Raw genomic sequence first — 20,607 nt, 5'->3', positions numbered from 1 at the left:
GTACCTCATTGCATTAATGTATCACAACTGTATGCAATTGCCTCTCCATGGACACTTGAGTTGCTTTCAGGCTTTTCACCAATATCTTTGCTTTTATGAACATTCTTGTACATATCTCCCAGAGAACAAAAACAAGAATTTTTCTAAAACAGTGCTCCCAATTTTTTCACAGGTCAGCACGTATAAGAACTAATCTTCATTCTCTGATTCACAGGGACAGTTCCATCAGGTTGCCCTGGTCCAAGGCAATTGCCTTGACCCTCCCAGAGATTCCAAGGGCTAAGGGAACAATATTTAACACACCTGTCACTTAAGGGACACTATATAGGAAGCTCCACTGTATGGATTTGCTTTCTCTTATTGAGTTAGATTGGCTCAAACCTTCACCAGGGTGTTAAATCATAAGAAAGATAATGGGCACCCTTGTATATTGTTCTTCACTTTAGTAGGAATGAATCTCATGTTTCTCCATTAAGGGTGGTGCTGGCTTTTGGGTTGAGGAATATATATATATAATCATACTAAGAAAAGATTCACCAATTTCTATATCATCAAATATTTTCTTATCATTTGAGGTTGATTTATGTGAAATTTATGTGAAATGCTTTTCTGGGACATATGTGGACATAATCAAATAAATTTTCCTTTAGATCTATTAGTGGGATGAATTTTATTAAAGGATTTTCTATAACATTGAAATATCCCCCTTGGGGAGCACCTGGGTAGCTCAGTCAGTTGGATGCCCAACTTTGATTTTGGTTCAGATCATGATCTCAGAACTGTGAGATCAAATCCCCAGTTGGACTCTGTGCCCAGCATGGAGTCTGAGCGAGATTCTCTCCTTCTGCCCCTCCCCTGTTCTCTCTTTCCCTCTCTCTCAAATAAATAAATAAAATCTTAAAAAAAAAAAAAAAAGAAACCCACCTGATTTTGATGCACTATTGGATTCTTTTTGCTCGTATTGTATTTAGGATTTCCTACCTATATTTAGAAATAAGATTGGTTTGTAGTTGTATGTATATATGCATGTATAAGTATGTATGTGTGTATGGGTATGTGTGTGGAGTTTTTATATCAATGTTAAACTCACCTAATGAATATCATTTGGAAGGTGTACTTATTTATCAATGCCCTAGCATAGTTTAAGTAGTACTGAGATTACTTGGCCTTAAAGGTTTCTGTTGGCTTGTTTTCACGGATGCATAATTGGCATACAATATTATATTAGTTTCAGGTGTAGCACATAGTAATTCAATATTTATATATGTTGTAAAATGATCACCACAATAAGTCTAGTCACCATACAAAGTTGTTTCAACATTATTGACTATATTCCCTATGGGGCAAGTCACATTCCTGGGTCTTATTTATTTCATAACTGGAAGATCATACCCCTTAATGCCCTTCACCTATTTTTGCCCAACCCCCTACTCCCTGTCCTCTGACAACCATGAGTTTGTTCTCTGTATCTATGAGTCTCTTTCTGTTTTTCATTTGTTCATTTGGTTTGCTTTTTGGTTTTTGGGTTTTTTTAGATTCCATGTATAACTGAAATTATTCAGTATTTGTGATCTTCAAGGTTTTGTAGAATTTCTCTTTCATACCATTTGTTCTGGTGACTTTTATGGGATGGGGAGGCTTTTTGATGACTTATTATTTCTTCTGTGAAAACCGGACTACTTAAACTTTATACTTCTATTGCAGCTAGTTTTATAAATTATATCTTCCTCAAAAATACCGATTTGAAGGAGCACATCGACCCCGATGTTTACAGCAGCATTATTAACACTAGCCAAATTATGGGAAGAGCCTAAATGTCCATTGATTGATGAATGCATAAAGTTTCTTTATATACATTTATAATAGAATATTACTCAGCCACCGGAAAGAATGAAATCTTATCACTTACAATGACATGGATGAAGCTAGAGTATTATACTAAGTGAAATAAATCAGAGAAAGACAAATACTACATGATTTCACTCACATGTGGAACTTAAGAAACAAAACAAATTAACATAGGGTAAGGGGAAAAAAATGAGAGAGGGAGGCAAACCCTCTTGTTCTCTATACTTAACAGTATAGAGAACAAGCAGGGTGGCTGATGAGGAGGTGGGGGATGGGCTAGATGGTTGATGGGCATTAAGGAGGGCACTTGTGATGAGTCCCAGTTGTTCTATGTAAGTGACGAACCACTAAATTCTACTCCTGAAGCCAATATTATACCATATGCTAGCTAGAATTTAAATAAAAACTTTATAAAATAAATTATATCTTTCTAAGAAGACATACATTCCATCTAATTTTCAAAAGTTAATTTCCATATAGTTATACAATAAAATCTAGAACTTTAAAAAAATCTGTTTTTGATCCATATGGCTGCCTTTTGATTTATTTTGTGTATGTGTCATTTCCTCTTCTTTTCTGAGCTAATTGTTTATCCTGTTTAGTTTTTTTTTTTTTTCAAAGAATCCACTTTTTATTCTCTGTTCTAACTCAATTAATGTTTACCTTTAGAATTTATTTTATTTGTTTTATTTTGCTTTACTTTGTTGGTTCTTTCTATTCTTTTCTAGTCGTATGTTTTATTTCACTGGTTTCATTTTATTGTTATGTGTATTTAATACTATGAATTTCTTTGGAAACCTGCTTTAGCTATGTCCCACAGATTCTGGACATAGGTCTAAGTAGATTTGAACTCCATTCCTGGTACCAAATATGTGTTTGCTTTCTATTGCTATATATCTAGTGAGCAACACCTAGTGGCTTAAAACAACACACATTTGTTTTTTTGTTTGTTTGTTTGTTTTTGTTTTTTGTTTTTTGTTTTTAATTTTTTATAGACATATAATATATTATTATCTCCAGGGGTACAGGTCTGTGAATCGCCAGGTTTACACACTTCACAGCACTCACCAAAACACCTACCCTCCCCAAGGTCCATAACACCACCCCCCTTCTCCCAACTCCCCTCCCCCCAACAACCCTCAGTTTGTTTTGTGAGATTAAGAGTCACTTATGGTTTGTCTCCCTCCCAATCCCATCTTGTTTCATTGATTCTTCTCCTACCCACTTAAGCCCCCATGTTGCATCACCACTTCCTCATATCAGTGAGATCATATGATAGTTATCTTTCTCCACTTGACTTATTTCGCGAAGCATGATACGCTCTAGTTCCATCCACGTTGTCGCAAATGGCAAGATTTCATTTCTTTTGATGGCTGCATAGTATTCCATTGTGTATATATACCACTTCTTCTTGATCCATTCATCTATTGATGGACATCTAGGTTCTTTCCATAGTTTGTCTATTGTGGACATTGCTGCTATAAACATTCGGGTGCACGTGCCCCTTTGGATCACTATGTTTGTATCTTTAGGGTAAATACTCAGTAGTGCAATTGCTGGGTCATAGGGCAGTTCTATTTTCAACATTTTGAGGAACATCCATGCTGTTTTCCAGAGTGGCTGCACCAGCTTTCATTCCCACCAACAGTGTAGGAGGGTTCCCCTTTCTGCGCATCCTCGCCAGCATCTGTCATTTCCTGACTTGTTGATTTTAGCCATTCTGACTGGTGTGAGGTGATATGTCATTGTGGTTTTGATTTGTATTTCCCTGATGCCAAGTTATATGGAGCACTTTTTCATGTGTCTGTTGGCCATCTGGATGTCTTCTTTGCAGAAATGTCTGTTCATGTCCTCTGCCCATTTCTTGATTGGATTATTTGTTCTTTGGGTGTTGAGTTTGCTGAGCTCTTTATAGATTTTGGACACTAGTCCTTTATCTGATATGTCGTTTGCAAATATCTTCTCCCATTCTGTCAGTTGTCTTTTGGTTTTGTTAACTGTTTCCTTTGCTGTGCAAAAGCTTTTGATCTTGATAAAATCCCAGTAGTTCATTTTTGCCCTAGCTTCCCTTGACTTTGGTGATGTTCCTAGGAAGATGTTGCTGCAGCTGAGGTCAAAGAAGTTGCTGCCTGTGTTCTCCTCAAGGATTTTGATGGATTCCTCACATTGAGGTCCTTCATCCATTTTGAGTCTATTTTTGTGTGTGGTGTAAGGAAATGGTCCAATTTCATTTTTCTGCATGTGGCTGTCCAATTTTCCCAACACCATTTATTGAAGAGGCTGTCTTTTTTCCATTGGACATTCTTTCCTGCTTTGTCAAAGATTAGTTGACCATAGAGTTGAGGGTCTATTTCTGGGCACTCTTCTCTGTTCCATTGATCTATGAGTCTGTTTTTGTGCCAGTACCATGCTGTCTTGATGATGATAGCTTTGTAAGAGAGCTTGAAGTCCGGAATTGTGATGCCACCAACTTTGGCTTTCTTTTTCAATATTCCTTTGGCTATTCGAGGTGTTTTCTGGTTACATATAAATTTTGAATTATTTGTTCCATTTCTTGGAAAAAGATGGATGGTACTTTGATAGGAATTGCATTAAATGTGTAGATTGCTTTTGGTAGCATAGACATTTTCACAATATTTATTCTTCCAATCCAGGAGCATGGAACATTTTTCCATTTCTTTGTGTCTTCCTCAATTTCTTTCATGAGTACTTTATAGTTTTCTGAGTATAGATTCTTAGCATCTTTGGTTAGGTTTATTCCTAAGTATCTTATGGTTTGGGGTACAATTGTAAATGGGATTGACTCCTTAATTTCTCTTTCTTCTGTCTTGTTGTTGGTGTAGAGAAATGCAACTGATTTCTGTGCATTGATTTTATATCCTGACACTTTACTGAATTCCTGTACAAGTTCTAGCAGTATTGGAGTGGAGTCTTTTGGGTTTTCCACATATAGTATCATATCATCTGCAAAGAGTGATAGTTTGACTTCTTCTTTGCTGATTTGGATGCCTTTAATTTCCTTTAGTTGTATGATTGCTGAGGCTAGGACTTCTAGTACTATGTTGAATAGCAGTGGTGATAATGGACATCCCTGCCATGTTCCTGACCTTAGCAGAAAAGCTTTTAGTTTTTCTCCATTGAGAATGATATTTGCGGTGGGTTTTTCATAGATGGCTTTGATAATATTGAGGTATGTGCCCTCTATCCCTACACTTTGAAGAGTTTTGATCAGGAAGGGGTGCTGTACTTTGTCAAATGCTATTTCAGCATCTATTGAGAGTATCATATGGTTCTTGTTCTTTCTTTTATTGATGTGTTGTATCACATTGATTGATTTGCGGATGTTGAACCAACCTTGCAGCCCTGGAATAAATCCCACTTGGTCGTGATGAATAATCCTTTTTTTAAAATTTATTTATCAGAGAGAGAGGGAGAGAGAGTGAGCACAGGCAGACGGAATGGCAGGCAGAGGCAGAGGGAGAAGCAGGCTCCCCGCCGAGCAAGGAGACCGATGTGGGACTCGATCACCGGAAGCTGGGATCATGACCTGAGCCGAAGGCAGCTGCTTAACCAACTGAGCCACCCAGGCGTCCCAATGAATAATCCTTTTAATGTACTGTTGAATCCTATTGGCTAGTATTTTGGTGAGAATTTTCACATCTGTGTTCATCAAGGATATTGGTCTATAGCTCTCTTTTTTGATGGGATCCTTGTCTGGTTTTGGGATCAAGGTGATGCTGGCCTCATAAAATGAGTTTGGAAGTTTTCCTTCCATTTCTATTTTTTGGAACAGTTTCAGGAGAATAGGAATTAGTTCTTCTTTAAATGTTTGGTAGAATTCCCCCTGGAAGCCATCTGGCCCTGGGCTTTTGTTTGTTTGGAGATTTTTAATGACTGTTTCAATCTCCTTACTGGTTATGGGTCTGTTCAGGCTTTCTAATTCTTCCTGGTTCAGTTGTGGTAGTTTATATGTTTCTAGGAATGCATCCATTTCTTCCAGATTGTCAAATTTATTGGCGTAGAGTTGCTCATAGTATGTTCTTATAATTGTTTGTATTTCTTTGGTGTTGTGATCTCTCCTCTTTCATTCATGATTTTATTTATTTGGGTCCTTTCTCTTTTCTTTTTGATAAGTCTGGCCAGGGGTTTATCAATTTTATTAATTCTTTCAAAGAACCAGCTCCTAGTTTCCTTGATTTCTTCTATTGGTTTTTTTGGTTTCTATTTCATTGATTTCTGCTCTGATCTTTATGATTTCTCTTCTCCTGCTGGGTTTAGATTTTCTTTCTTGTTCTTTCTCCAGCTCCTTTAGGTGTAGGGTTAGGTTGTGAACCTGAGACCTTTCTTGTTTCTTGAGAAAGGCTTGTACTGCTATATATTTTCCTCTCAGGACTGGCTTTGTTGTGTCCCATAGATTTTGAACCATTGTATTATCATTATCATTTGTTTCCATGATTTTTTTCAATTCTTCTTTAAGTTCCCGGTTGACCCATTCATTCTTTAGAAGGATGCTGTTTAGTCTCCATGTATTTGGGTTCTTTCCAAACTTCCTCTTGGGGTTGAGTTCTAGCTTCAGAGCATGGTGGTCTGAAAATATGCAGGGAATGATCCCAATATTTTGATACTGGTTGAGTCCTGATTTAGGACCGAGGATGTGATCTATTCTGGAGAATGTTCCATGTGCACTAGAGAAGAATGCCTATTCTGTTGATTTGGGATGAAAGGTTCTGAATATATCTGTGATGTCCATCTGGTCCGGTGTGTCATTTAAGGCCTTTATTTCCTTGTTGATCTTTTGCTTGGATGATCTGTCCATTTCCGTGAGGGGAGTGTTAAAGTCCCCTACTATTATTGTATTATTGTTGATGTGTTTCTTTGATTTTGTTATTAATTGGTTTATATAGTTGGCTGCTCCCACGTTGTTGGCATAGATATTTAAAATTGTTAGATCTTCTTGTTGGACAGACCCCTTGAGTATGATATAGCGTCCTTCCTCATCTCTTATTATTGTCTTTGTCTTAAAATATAATTGATCTGATAAGGATTGCCACTCCTGCTTTCTTCTGATGTCCTTTAGCATGGTAAATTCTTTTCCACCCCCTCACTTTAAATCTGGAGGTGTCTTCAGGCTTAAAATGAGTATCTTGTAGGCAACATATAGATGGGTTTTGTTTTTTAATCCATTCTGATATCCTGGGTCTTTTGATTGGGGCATTTAGCTTATTAACATTCAGGGTAACTATTGAGAGATATGAATTTAGTGCCATTGTATTGCCTGTAAGGTGACTGTTACTGTATATTGTCTCTGTTCCTTTCTGATCTAGTACTTTTAGGCTCTCTCTTTGCTTAGAGGACCCCTTTCAATATCTCCTGTAGAGATGGTTTGGTGTTTGCAAATTCTTTCAGTTTTTGTTTGTCCTGGAAGCTTTTAATCTCTCCTTCTATTTTCAATGATAGCCTAGCTGGATATAGTATTCTTGGCTGCATGTTTTTCTCCTTTAGTGCTCTGAATATATCATACCAGCTCTTTCTGGCCCGCCAGGTCTCTGTGGATAAGTCTGCTGCCAATCTAATATTTTTACCATTGTATGTTACAGACTTCTTTTCCTGGGCTGCTTCAGGATTTTCTATTTGTCACTAAGACTTGTAAATTTTACTATTAGGTGACGGGGTGTGGACCTATTCTTATTGATTTTGAGGGACGTTCTCTGAATCTCCTGAAATTTGATGCTTGTTCCCTTTGCCATATTGGGGAAATTCTCCCCAATAATTCTCTCCAGTATACCTTCTGCTCCCCTCTCTCTTTCTTCTTCTTCTGGAATCCCAATTATTCTAATATTGTTTCATCTTATGGTGTCACTTATCTCTCGAATTCTCCCCTCATGGTCCAGTAGCTGTTTGTCCTTCTTTTGCTCAGCTTCTTTATTCTCTGTCATTTGGTCTTCTATATTGCTAATTCTTCCTCTGCCTCTTTTATCCTAGCAGTGAGAGCCTCCATTTTTGATTGCCACCTCATTAATAGCTTTTTTGATTTCAACTTGGGTAGATTTTAGTTCTTTTATTTCTCCAGAAAGGGCTTTTATATCTCCCGAGAGGGTTTCTCTAATATCTTCCATGCCTGTTTCGAGCCCCACTAGAAACTTGAGAATTGTCATTCTGAACTCTAGATCTGACATATTACCAATGTCTGTATTGATTAGGTCCCTAGCCTTCAGTACTGCCTCTTCTTTTTTTTTTTTTGGTGAAGTTTTCTGCCTTGTCATTTTGTCCAGATAAGAGTATATGAAGGAGCAAGTAAAATACTAAAAGGGTGGCAATAACCCCAGGAAAATAAGCTTTAACCAATTCAGAAGAGATCCCAAATCGTGAGGGGGGAGAAAGGGAATAAAAAGAGGTTCAGAAAGAAAGAAAGAAAAGAAAAAAAAAAAAAAAAGAAATGAATTAAAGAAAACGAATAAAGAAAAGTATAAAAAAGAAAAAATATATATATTAGATAAACTAGTTTAAAAACATTAAAAAAGAAAAGGGTAAAGGTTAAAAAAATTTTAGCAGAAGAAGAGAAAAAAATGAAAAAGAATAAAAATTAAATTAACCACAAGACTAAAGAATCACAGGGAGAAAGCCATGAGTTCCATGCTTGGCTTTCTCCTCCTCTGGAATTCTGCTGCTCTCCTTGGTATTGAAACCGCACTCCTTGGTAGGTGAACTTGGTCTTGGCTGGATTTCTTGTTGATCTTCTGGGGGAGGGGCCTGTTGTAGTAATTCTCAAGTGTCTTTGCCCCAGGCGGAATTGCACCGCCCTTACCAGGGGCAGGGCTGAGTAATCCGCTCGGGTTTGCTTTCAGGAGCTTTTGTTCCCTGAGCGCTTTCCGTAGAGTTCCGGAGGACGGGAATACAAATGGCGGCCTCCTGGTCTCCGCCCCGGAGGAGCCGAGAGCCCGGGGCCCCACTCCTCAGTGCGCCCTCAGAGAACAGCGCCAGTTACTCCCGTCTGCCTGACCTCCGGCCGCGCGCCGAGCTCACCGAGCCTGCGACCGGTTCAAGGTCACCCCGAGCTGCGAGCTCACTGTTGGCTCTGTCTCTGTAGCCGGCTTTCCCGTTCCAATACCCGCAAGCTCTGCGACACTCAGACACCCCGATCCTTCTGTGACCCTGCGGGACCTGAGGCCACGCTGACCCCGCGTGTGCTTCACCCCGGTTTAGCCTCTGGAGCGATGTCCCTCAGCGGAACAGACTTTTAAAAGTCCTGATTTTGTGCGCGGTTGCACCGCCGCTTGCCGGGAGCCGGGCCCTCCCCCCTGGGTCTATCTTCCCCTCACTTTGGATTCACGTCTCCGCCGGTCCTACCTTTCAGAAAGTGGTTGTTTTTCTGTTTCCAGAATTGTTGTTCTTCTTCTCTTCGATCTGCCGATGGATTTGCAGGTGTTTGCAATCTTTAGATAAGCTATCTAGCTGATCTCGGCTAGCTGAAGCAGTCTCAGCCTGCTACTTCTCCGCCATCTTGACTCCTCCCCCAACAACACACATTTGTAATCTCAGAGTTTCTGTGGGCCAGAAGTCCAGGCATGGTTTAGCTGTTTTCTCTGTTCAGGAACTCTCAAATCTATAATCAGGGTATTAGCTAGGCTGCATTCTTTCTGGAGCTTGAGGTCCTTTTCCACTCTGTATAATTTGTGCCAAAATTCAGTTCCTTGTGAGTGTAGGACTGAAGTCTCCACTTTCTTGCTGTCTATCCACTGGAGGCTGCTCTCAGCTCTTCTAGGCTCCACAGTTACTTGCTATGTGGATCTTGCAGAGGACTTCCCACATATGAGTTTACTTCTTAATGCCAGAAAGGGAGAGTCTTATATATTAGAGCCTAATCAAGAAATTACTATCCAATCACTTTGTCATATTCTCTTGGCTAGAAGAAAGTCACAGTTTCAACTTAAACACAACGGAAGATTATACAAAGATGTCACGTATCAGATAGTCATTGTAGGATATGTTGGCCGTGTCTTTGCAGGTTATTTGACTTCTCTTTCTAGCTGTGTTTTTTGTCTTTGATGTTCTGTGGCTTCGCTGGCATGGTTCAGGTGCAGATCTGGTTTTATTATTTTAGGAGCTGATCCTTATTTCCTGTAACTAGATATGTAACTTTTCAATAATTCTGGAAATTCTCAGGCATTTTTTTCCCCAAACATTGCCAGGGGGTGTCTTTCAATCAGGGACCAGGTACATTTCTCAGTTTGAATTTTCCATGAACATATGAGTGATGTAAACTTGAATCTTAGATCTTTGTGAGAGAATCTTGTGGTCTTCTTCTTTTTTCTAGTTTTGAGATATAATTGACATACAATATTGTATTAGCCGAAGGTATACAACATAATGGTTTGATATATGTATATACTGTGATATGATCACCACAATAAATTCAGTTAGCATTTATCACCTCACACACTTAAAATATTTTTCTGGTGATAAGAACTTTAAGCTTTGTGATTTTCAATTCTCAGTGGAGACTATTATTATTATTATTATTGCATCTAGAATTTCTGAGACAAATATATTTTCTCTCAGTTTCCTGACCTGGTAGGCCAATATTTCTGTCAGCATTTTCATAGAAGGAATAGCCCATTTGTTTGTACAATGCAAGAGCTTTAGTTCAGTTACCTTCTGTTGCGCAAGCCTTAGGTTTTGTTTATTGGTCCTTCATGTGCAACCATTGGTTCCCATATTAGCTCCTGGTATTGTAATGGACCCTCAGGATGGCCTTGTTTTCCACTTTTTTTTACTATGCTGGTTTCAACTTATGATTGATAGATTGCTTTTTTGGTTGATTGGTTGGTTAGTTTGGTTTTACTTGATCTTTGTTGATTTTTCTAAAACTGAGGTATAAATGACATACTTGGTAATTTCTTTCTCTTACTTTCTTGTAATTTGGAAGGTCATTTAAAGTTATTCTTGTCATTCTTTACCCAGTATTGTGTTTACACAGTGGGGGTATATTTTAGGATGTAGCCATATTGTTGATGTCACAGCCCTCATTTTTAAACTGTTTTTAGTCATAATTCCTAATCTAGCCTTGGCTTTCCTCTGAAGGTTAAATAGACTTCTTTTTATTTACCTGGGATGGTCATCTTGCATCTCTAAGCTTTTCCCTCAGCTGGCTGATGTCTCTCAAGGTCCAGTATATTTATTATATGACAACAGTCCCAGGTTTGTTCATTTCTTCAAAGAGGCAGAATGTCTTTAGCAATATTTTTTATAATGAATCCTCTATTACAAGGCAGGAATACATGAAAAATTGGTCTGCTACAATCAGGAGTTAAAACATTTTGTTAGTAAACAACTCAAAATATTTCCTTATAACTTTTAATAAACATGTACTTTTATTTGGTTACAACTAGTCTTCCCAGACTTAATATAATCTAATCCCTACTTTATAAATCTGGAAGATTAGAATCACTATTTTTACTATCAGGAAAAATGTGTTATATCGTGAATTATGATGAGAATTTCTCTGTAAACAACTTCACCTGTGATCTTTTTTCATCTCCTATACTCCAGAGCTATTTCTACCTTTACAATTAAATCAAGTCCTAGAAGACATGCAAATTTTAGTGAATGTAATAATATTTTCATGTGTTTGATAAAGTTAGGTTTTCCCTAGTTACATATCTGTTTTGCTTCTACATGGTAGATAAGACCATAACTTGCATTTTTAACCAATACGTAGATAAGTCTCATAACAAGGATTAGGGCTCATAATCTAAGCAAATCTGTAGTATATTGACTTGACAAATCATTCTAAAATCTCTCCTATCTCTTTTAGTGTTTGCAGCACTTTCAACTTCAGAAGATAGCCACAAACTAGCAATATACTGAATTGAATTATATTTTAAATTATAACTTACCTACACGCTGATTATTTCCAGCCCTAGATTAATTTGTTTCATGTTATGGGCCTTTGGAATTTTTCTGACTTGCACATTTTTATTTTATTATGTTTTTAATATTGAAGTTATAAATTATAATTTTGACATTTGATAACTTTCTTAGGGATGTTTAAATATCTCCTTTGGCTGTCCAGTCTTACATTTTATGTTTCCAATTGACTGTGGGTTCTTCTTTCCTTTTCCTTTTCTCTTTTCATTTTCATACTCTTGAGGCTACAAGCAGTCATCACTTTCCACTGCTTTTTCTTCTAGTCATGCTATGTCGATGTACTTTATTGTGATTTTCTTTAATTATCCTATAATTTGCTTGTGCCTTTATTCAAATTATGTCTCCCTTATAATAACATGCATAGGGGTATTCAAACTTTATATAAAATGCATTTAATAAGTGTAATTAATAAGGATTAGTTTTATATATGTATAGTTCATTGTTTTATAATTAGATTTATTTGCCTTTTGCTTAGTACAATTTTATAACTTTAACAGTATGCTGTTTGTTTGTTTTTGTTTTCTTGAATTCATATCCATAGTTTATCTGTGTGAGAATGAAAGGATCATAGTTTGATTTTCAGAAAAATTTTATTTTTTCAGTAAAATGAGTAATTGATTGTAAATGTAGCATAGAATATACATTAAATAAGCAAATCAAAGTAAGTTTTATTTGACCATTGTCTGGACACTAGTGAAATATCTTACACAATTATAGAGTTTGTTCTCTGAAAAAGAATAGATTAACAGCACATGGAGTCATTCATATCTCATGCTTTTATTGTTCAAAATTAAGTCTAGGGTGATGATTTGCTAGAAAAGCTCAGCAGACACCGAGAAAATCAGAATGGCCTGAGATATTAAATCTAGATGGCTTACATGTCATCCTATTGTAAGAGGGACGAGACCCACACAAAAAACGAAACATGAACAAGATGAACCAAGGACTGTTCTCTTTGTTTAAAACTTCCAGCAAATTTACCTCATACTGAAAAGAAAAAATACAACTACCCAGGGTCTTTCTTGAGCCAGTCTTCTGCTCTCCAGGGGCCACAACCAGGTATCTTGGAGATTTCGTTGCAGTGCTCAGGCATCTGGGGCAAGAGCTCACCCTCTGAGAAACATGGCAGCATGGGCTGGGAACCATAAGAGATTAGAAGAGAATAGCTTCAGACTAAAATTGACACAAATGTAGCCACAGGGTTCAGTTGGGAAGGAAAATGAAAAAAAAAAAAAAAAAAAAGATGATGATCCAGTAGACTTTAAGTCTGTGTTTCTGTTTACTCAGAATTTCATTTCATTATGTTTCGTAAATCTACAATTCAATAGGCTTTTTTGTACTAGAAGTGATTTTTTTTCATAGATTGTGTGGTTGTTTTTTTTTTTTCAAGTAAAATCATCAACAAATATTTAGTTTCTTACTTTGATCAGGAAACTAAATGTAAATGATCCGTTTTAGGAATTATTTAAAATATCTTCATAAATATGTAATCCAGGGTGGTGAATTCTAAACCACTATTAATGCTTTCTTCCTCCCTTCTGATCAGCCCCGAATGTTTAGAATCAGAAAATATATTTGAGGGAATCTCATGTCTATCTGGATCCACATAGGTATGAAATTAAATTTAAATCTCTGTCCTCCACCTGGGATCATTGAAATCATGATTAATTATAACGGTAACAAATGTATTACTGAAGACTTTTGTGGAAAAGATGGACTTAACACCTTAAGTCTTCAGGATTTCTCTACACTTCTGTTTCATATTTGTTCAGTGATATTTATTGGTCCTGTTTCCTGGGAGGGAATTCTTGACAAGGAAAGTACTTGAACTAAGGTACAAAAATGGGAATAGCTGTTTCCTGGATTTCTCATACAAGAACATTTACCAAGTGCTATCCCTGTGCATATGTCAAAACCCGTTTGCTTCAACTGAAAACTGTGTTTTTCAAAAGAGAGAAAAACATACGTTCTTCAAGAATATTAGGAATATTTAGGAATGAGAATTCGGGTTTGAATATTAAATCTTTGAGTCAAGGAGTTTGCTCACATTTTAAAGTCTAACACTTGCTTATTTATACTTCAAATCCTACTTTGAAATTCAGAAATGAAAGTATTTTAATGATGCTTTTTCATACCTATAGATTTCCTTTTTAAAGAAAAGACACCTGAGGGATGCCTGGGTGGCTCAGTTGGTTGAGCCGCTGCCTTTGGCTCAGGTCATGATCCCAGCGTCCTGGGATCGAGTCCCACATCTGGCTCCTTGCTCAGCAGGAGCCTGCTTCTCCATTCTGCCTCTGCCTGCCACTCTATCTGCCTGTGCTCACTCTGACAAATAAATCAATAAAAAAAAAAAAAAAAAATAAAAAAAAAAAAAAAAAAAGAAAGAAAAGACACCTGAGAAAGAGGGTGCATTTTGTTTCCATAAGTGTGAAGCTTGGAAGCAGAATAAGAGACTAGAAAGGAGATCACTGGAACCATGGTTGGGTCCATGTTGTATCTTTCAGCTGCACGGAATGTGTGTGAGGGTATCTGGAGCACTTCACAGAGCAAGGTAGGAATTGGTCTGCTACAATCAGTAGTTAAAACATTAGAGCTTTCCAGAGCAGAGCAGAATTGAGGAAAAGATCTCACACTTTGGATTTTGCCTTCCTCATATACTAAAATATATGGAGTAAAATTCATTAGGAAAATCAGGCAACCTCCTAATATCTCAGATTCTGATCCAGAACGGTATATATGGAGAATAGAACACAATTTACTGTTGAATAAAGTATCAGTTGTGCTGAAAATGGATTGGCAGTAATAATGACAACATAATAACAGGAAGAGAAGTAATTCCTGTTGAGTGCTGGCTATGATGTGCCATGAATTTTACATGTATTAGTTTATTTGCTCCCGCAATAACCCAATAAGTTAGAGGCTGTAGTTACCCATATTTAAAGAAGGTTTAACTGAAATTGATCTCTTTTCCTATAAAGCTTGCTTAGTAACAGCTCATCATTCTAGCAATGACCCAGTGTTTGAGTACTTATTCCAAGTATAAATGCAAAGGCAGACTGTATAAGGTGAGAGTGCTCCTCAAAGACAGAACTCTGATGTCCTATTTTTTAAAAGAAAGAAATTTCCCCTCATTCTCAGACGAAGGTTGTGAACATAATAGACATAAGTCACAAAAGACTTAGGAAAAATAGATAAACTTACATTTGTTGTAGATTTCAAAAAGTCAAACAAACGGGCATTTGTTCAAATTCTTTGTCCTCTCTCAATCTCCCTCTCTCTCTTAGTTTCTCTCTCTCAATATATATAGTATACATATGTATCCTTGAATACATTATTTAATATGTCTAAGCCTTAATTTCTGCATCTATAAAAGCAAGGATGAGAATACCCTTCCTAGTATATTTTAGGAATTGAAGTTGATAACATAAGGAAAGTACTACAGATGGCCCCTTACATAATACATCCTTTTCCATGTTCTTCCCCTGACCTCCTGATGATAAAGCATTTAGAAATCTCATGCTTTATGGATAGTAATATTTTTTTAAAAAGTCAAATGGGCCCCCATAGTAACTTTCATGTAATTTACTCATTATCAGGAAACAAAAGCAATTTTATAGTAGGTACTGTGAGTTTTAAAAGAGCTATGAGATGTTTAATGTTTCAATATACTAGAATAAGTGATATGCATAAATGACTTAGCAGTGAGATGACATATAAAATATTGATGTAGTAAGAGCTGAATTATGTGTGGGCAACAGCAGGGCAAGGTGATAGACAAGTTGCTAATTGTTCTGAGGGATTAAAAAGAAACTTAAGGAAATAGAAGCTCTTGAGGTCCTAGGCTTTTAGGGTAGCCTTCAGTAGGCCCTGGGAGAGGAGGAGGTCTGTGTATATACGGGCAAGAAAAGGGAGCGAATTCTTGACAGGGAAAGTACTTGAACTAAGGTACAAAAATGGGAAAACTCTGTGTGTGTGTGTGTGTGTTTGATGTGCACACAAGTGCTGGAGCTGTCAGCCTACATTGATCACCAGGTTCTTATTAGTCAGCAGGGAGAAATAAAGTTGGATGGATACACTGAGGCAGAATTATGCATTCTTACGGTCTAAGCACAAGAGCAATATTTTATCACTGGCTTGGCATGAAAGATTTCAACAATTTCAGTTAATAATGTTAAGAAAGCTGATGTTGGTCATATGTTCAGTATGAATGATGGGCCATTTTTCCCACTAATTTATGTGTTTTTCCTAGAATATCAATATATTTTATTAGCATTGATTTTTTTTCTATCCGAAGTAAATATATTCCTGTATCCATCCACCATGTACCAAGCTAGAGATAATATAAAGAAATGGACTTAATTTAAATACATTTATTAAGTGCCTCTTACGCATCACACTATGGGGCCAAGTACGGAGGGGACAGCAGTGACTAAGAAATACAACCTGTGCCCACACGGAGCTTAGAGTCTAACAGGAAATCCTGGCATTGATTTAAAAACAAAAAGTGCAAGGAATTTTCAGAGAACAGCGCATCTGGGGGCTATACCCTCACTTAGAGAGTAAGTGGAAATTCACAGAGTGGAAGACTTAACAGTTTCTCATTACGGAGTTATGCAGTAGCTGAACACGTCCTTCTCACTGTCTCCTCCCTCATTATGGGAGCGTCGGTAATTTAGGGGATGGTGGGTCTTAATTCATGAAAGTTTCTTTGTGTCTTACCACCTGTGACGTGCTCTTGAGAAGAGGCAATCATAGCAGGAAAACCAAACAGCTTTTCTTTCGAGATTTTATTTATTGGAGAGAGATGGAGAGCTAGCACAAGCAGAGGGGAGTGGGAGGAGCAGCGCCCCCTACCCCTCAACCCCTCAACCCCTCCAGCTGGCTGGGAGCCTGACCAGGACCTTGGGATCATGACTTAACCAACTGAGCCACCAAGGCACCCCAAAAACCAAACAGCCTTTAAGGGGCTGTCGGGAAGTACTGTAAGCACATTTAAGGAAGGCAGCAGTGGTAAGCTGCAATTTGCTTTTATTTTGGAATCAGAAACCATCTAAACTGGGCTCCGCCATCCCTGGAGGTGATGGTTGTTTCTAGATGCACCAGAGGGTTGTCTGTGTTGGCACACTAAACTCCTAAAGGACGACCCTGTGGATTTTGGTGGTTAAGGCAGCTTGGAGGCTGTGGCCACTGCTTACATCTTAGTGTTAAGCTGGGATTCTGGAACACCCATGGTCCTGCGGCTCCTGGCCCGTGCAGAGACACCAACCTCAGCCCTCACGGCAGAATGTTCCGCAGGACTGGCTTCTGGTGCTTCTTCAGAAGCTGGAGCAGGACATACATTCAAGCTTTCATATAAAATTCAGATACACAGAGGCTCCAAATGCTGTTAGGAGAAATACCACTCTTCTGAGACCTGTGAATAGGTCTTCCTTTAAAAAACAGTGGCAAGAGAGGCTTTTCCTTGGTTTTGTAAAGTGGGTAAACCCCAGATAACCAGGTCTTTCCTCTCTGTGGCATGTGAATGTCTATCAAGACTCTTAGACTGGGTTATGATACACAATATCTCTCAAAAGCAGCTCACTCTGGGCCCTGGTACCAACTTGACACACCAGTGTTCGGGCTCTGTTTAGAAAAGGCCACAGTAAACCATAGCAGTCTGATCTTGATTATGGTGACATTATTATTTCCTGACGTCTCTGAGATCCCAATCAGTCTTCCTTCGTTCTGTACCCCTGACACAGAGACTTTGGCCTATAGCTGAAACTAGTCTTGGCTTGTCAAAGGAACTGACTGAAGCCAGGCTGAGTGTTTTTTATCAAAGGATGCCACACACAAACTTTCAGAAACCTTACTCTCAGTAAGATGCTCCATCCAAAACAAATTAAATGCCTCATGCTCTAGCTTCAGTCATTTCTGATTCTGACCTCTGAAAATTCAAAGCAGCTGATAACTATTACACAATCATTCTCATATAGTTGTTTACTGTTAGCAAATCACTCCTTAGTTGTTTCCTTTTAAATAACAATTTATCCTAGTTCCTTTTAAATATGTCACATTGAAACAAACACTTGTTTCATTTCTGGCAAATAATCCCAAATATTTGTCTATCTGCTGTTATGAGCCCTGTTCAGAAAGAACTTGTTCTGGAGGTATGTTTGATTTCTCTGCAGAAATCTTTTTGAAAGAAAGTTGCATATCGCTGCCACGTGTCTCTGTTTTTTTTTTTTGTTGTTGTTGTTGTTGTTTGTTTTTTTTGACAGAGAGAGATCACAAGTAGGCATAGAGGCAGGCAGAGAGGGAGGAGGAAGCAGGCTCCCTGCCGAGCAGAGAGCCTGATGCGGGAGTCGATCCCAGAACCCTGAGATCATGACCCGAGCCGAAGGCAGCGGCTTAACCCACTGAGCCACCCAGGTGCCCCACTGCCACGTGTCTTAATCTGTATTTTAACTTTGGTGTTTTGGTGCGTGTGTGTGTGTGGAATGACAACTGATTCTTGTGACTATCAGTACTGTTTTTACCCTTAAATTACTGTTGCCAGACAGAATAAAGGATGCCCAGTTCAATCTGAATTTCAGATAAGCAACAAATAATTTTCTAGTATAAGTATGTCTCATATGCCCCCAAATTCCTTACTGTTTATATGAAATTCAAATTTGACTGGGAATTCTCTATTTTTATTTGCTAACCCTAGCAACCCTCATGAGATAAAAGCACTCACCGGCAATAGCCACCATTCTCCTGTTTTTAAGTTAAAATTAGTCACATACCCCTGCCCTATATCAGAAGCAGAGAATATTCCAAAATACTTGCATAATACCTATTATGTTTTAATGTTGAAAACTCACTACAGAGATTGGTGTTTGAAAGAGTCTCATACCTATCTTAGTGAAAAACTTGGAAATCATAAACACTGCCAGGACTGTGTCATCTTAGCTTTCTTAATTGCTGTGAAGGTCAGATACCTTAGTTAGTGGAGATAATAATAGCTACTTTTTAAAACCACGGCAAGAGGGGCGTCTGGGTGGCTCAGTGGGTTAAGCCTCTGCTTTCGGCTCGGGTCATGGTCTCAGGTCCTGGGATGGAGCCCTGCATCAGGCTCTCTGCTCTGCAGGGAGCCTGCTTCCCCCACCCCCTCACCCCCGCCACCCCACCTGGCTCTCTGCCTACTTGTGATCTCTCTCTGTCAAATAAATAAATAAAATCTTAAAAAAAAAAAAAAAAAAGACCATGGCAAAGGATGAGAATAAGGGACCAGAAACAACCCCGGAGCTGCTTCTGCCACATCCCGTAAATACTGTACAAGGACAACATACGCCACGGACCGTCCTCAGCATCAGGGAGATAACAGTGAACTAGATAAATCCCGGGAGATTATTAACTAGTAAAGAAACAAAGAAGCGAGAGAAGTTTAGGTAATGCTAAGGACTAGGCAAAACATTAATCGAGGAAACAGGAAGGACCGTCAGAAGCGCCGTGCTGCTGAGGATGGGCAAGGGAGGGTCGCCCGGAGGTGGCCATATTTAGTGGGACTGGAGTAGAAGAAGGAGCTGCCCGTGAGAAGACCCATGGGCAGGGCCTTTAGAGTAAAGGGAGTTCTAAGTGCAGAGGCAGAGAGAGCTTGGCTGGCTGGAAGTGTTGGGGCACAGGGGCAGGGGAGGGGAAACAGAGCTAGAGCGTGAATGAGGGGCACGTTTCTAGAACACTGTTTCTCAAACTATCTGTGGTGAAGGACAATTTTGTTTTATTCCCAGTTCTTCTACAAAACCCCCAAATTACCATACAAATGAAATGAAGAAAACCACGTACCCAGTACGGGCCCACATTTCTTAGATTCAGCTGCATAAAATTGTATTTTAATAAGTAACATCAGAACCAACATGACAGGGAAAAGAATTACAAAAGCCGTTGCACATTCACGGAAAGTGCATCTATTGGCAAACAATATACCTTGCTTAATAAGATACGCCCACCAATCACACATGTCAGCATTGTGGTGATGCCGACGGCTGTACAACTTTATTACTCTCACTTCCGCACATGGATCTTGGGGCACAGACCACACTTGGCATAGCTGGAGCATTGTTCGAGCAGGAGAAAGGCAGAGGTCATCATGGCCATGATAAGTCAAGATTTAATTCCATGTGCTAGCCAGATACTAAATCAATAAAATATAAAAAACGATGACAATAATGAAGATATGTTTTTATGGTCAACTGTGAAGGAAATGAGATTCTCTTTATCCTACACTTCCCAGAGGCTTAGGTCTAAGCAGGGAGATTCATCGTAGAAGATACCCACAATGGCCAGACGTCCACATTCTTCCAAGACTCCTATCATTTCCATAGTACCAGATGGCTCTTCCTTTCAATGATGCGCTGGAAAAAGAGATCTAAATGGGGAGACAAGAGAACTTAATTCTAGTCTGGCTCCAATAGCAAGGCTTGGGCAAGTCTCTTCACATGTCTGGGTCTTGGTTTTCTCACCTGTAAAAAAATAGGATGGAGGACTAGCTAGCTAATCTTCAAGGTACTTTTGAATTCCAAACTTATACATCTATGATTCTAAATGTGGTTTTTTTCACTGATAGAACAAACTTTTCAGAAAGAGAAGAACCTGCTAAGTTAAAATCATAGTAATAATAATTTTAAATTATTTTTAATCAAGTCAAAGTAGTTTTAATCAAAGTGATAAAAATAAAACTAAAATTAAAAATATATATTTTTAATTTTAGTGTAGTGAAACTGCTAGCAAATATTTGAATAGCTGAAATGTCTTGTAATTACCATATCCTGTCTCTGCACTGGGTTTAACTTACTAGGACAGGGTTTCTAG

This window comes from Mustela putorius, unplaced genomic scaffold (genome assembly GCF_011764305.1).
Source record: "Mustela putorius furo isolate JIRA1106 unplaced genomic scaffold, ASM1176430v1.1 tig00000430_pilon_pilon_pilon, whole genome shotgun sequence".
Taxonomy (NCBI): domain Eukaryota; kingdom Metazoa; phylum Chordata; class Mammalia; order Carnivora; family Mustelidae; genus Mustela; species Mustela putorius.
The sequence above is the reverse complement of the archived record's forward strand: the minus strand, read 5'-3'. Positions refer to the sequence as shown.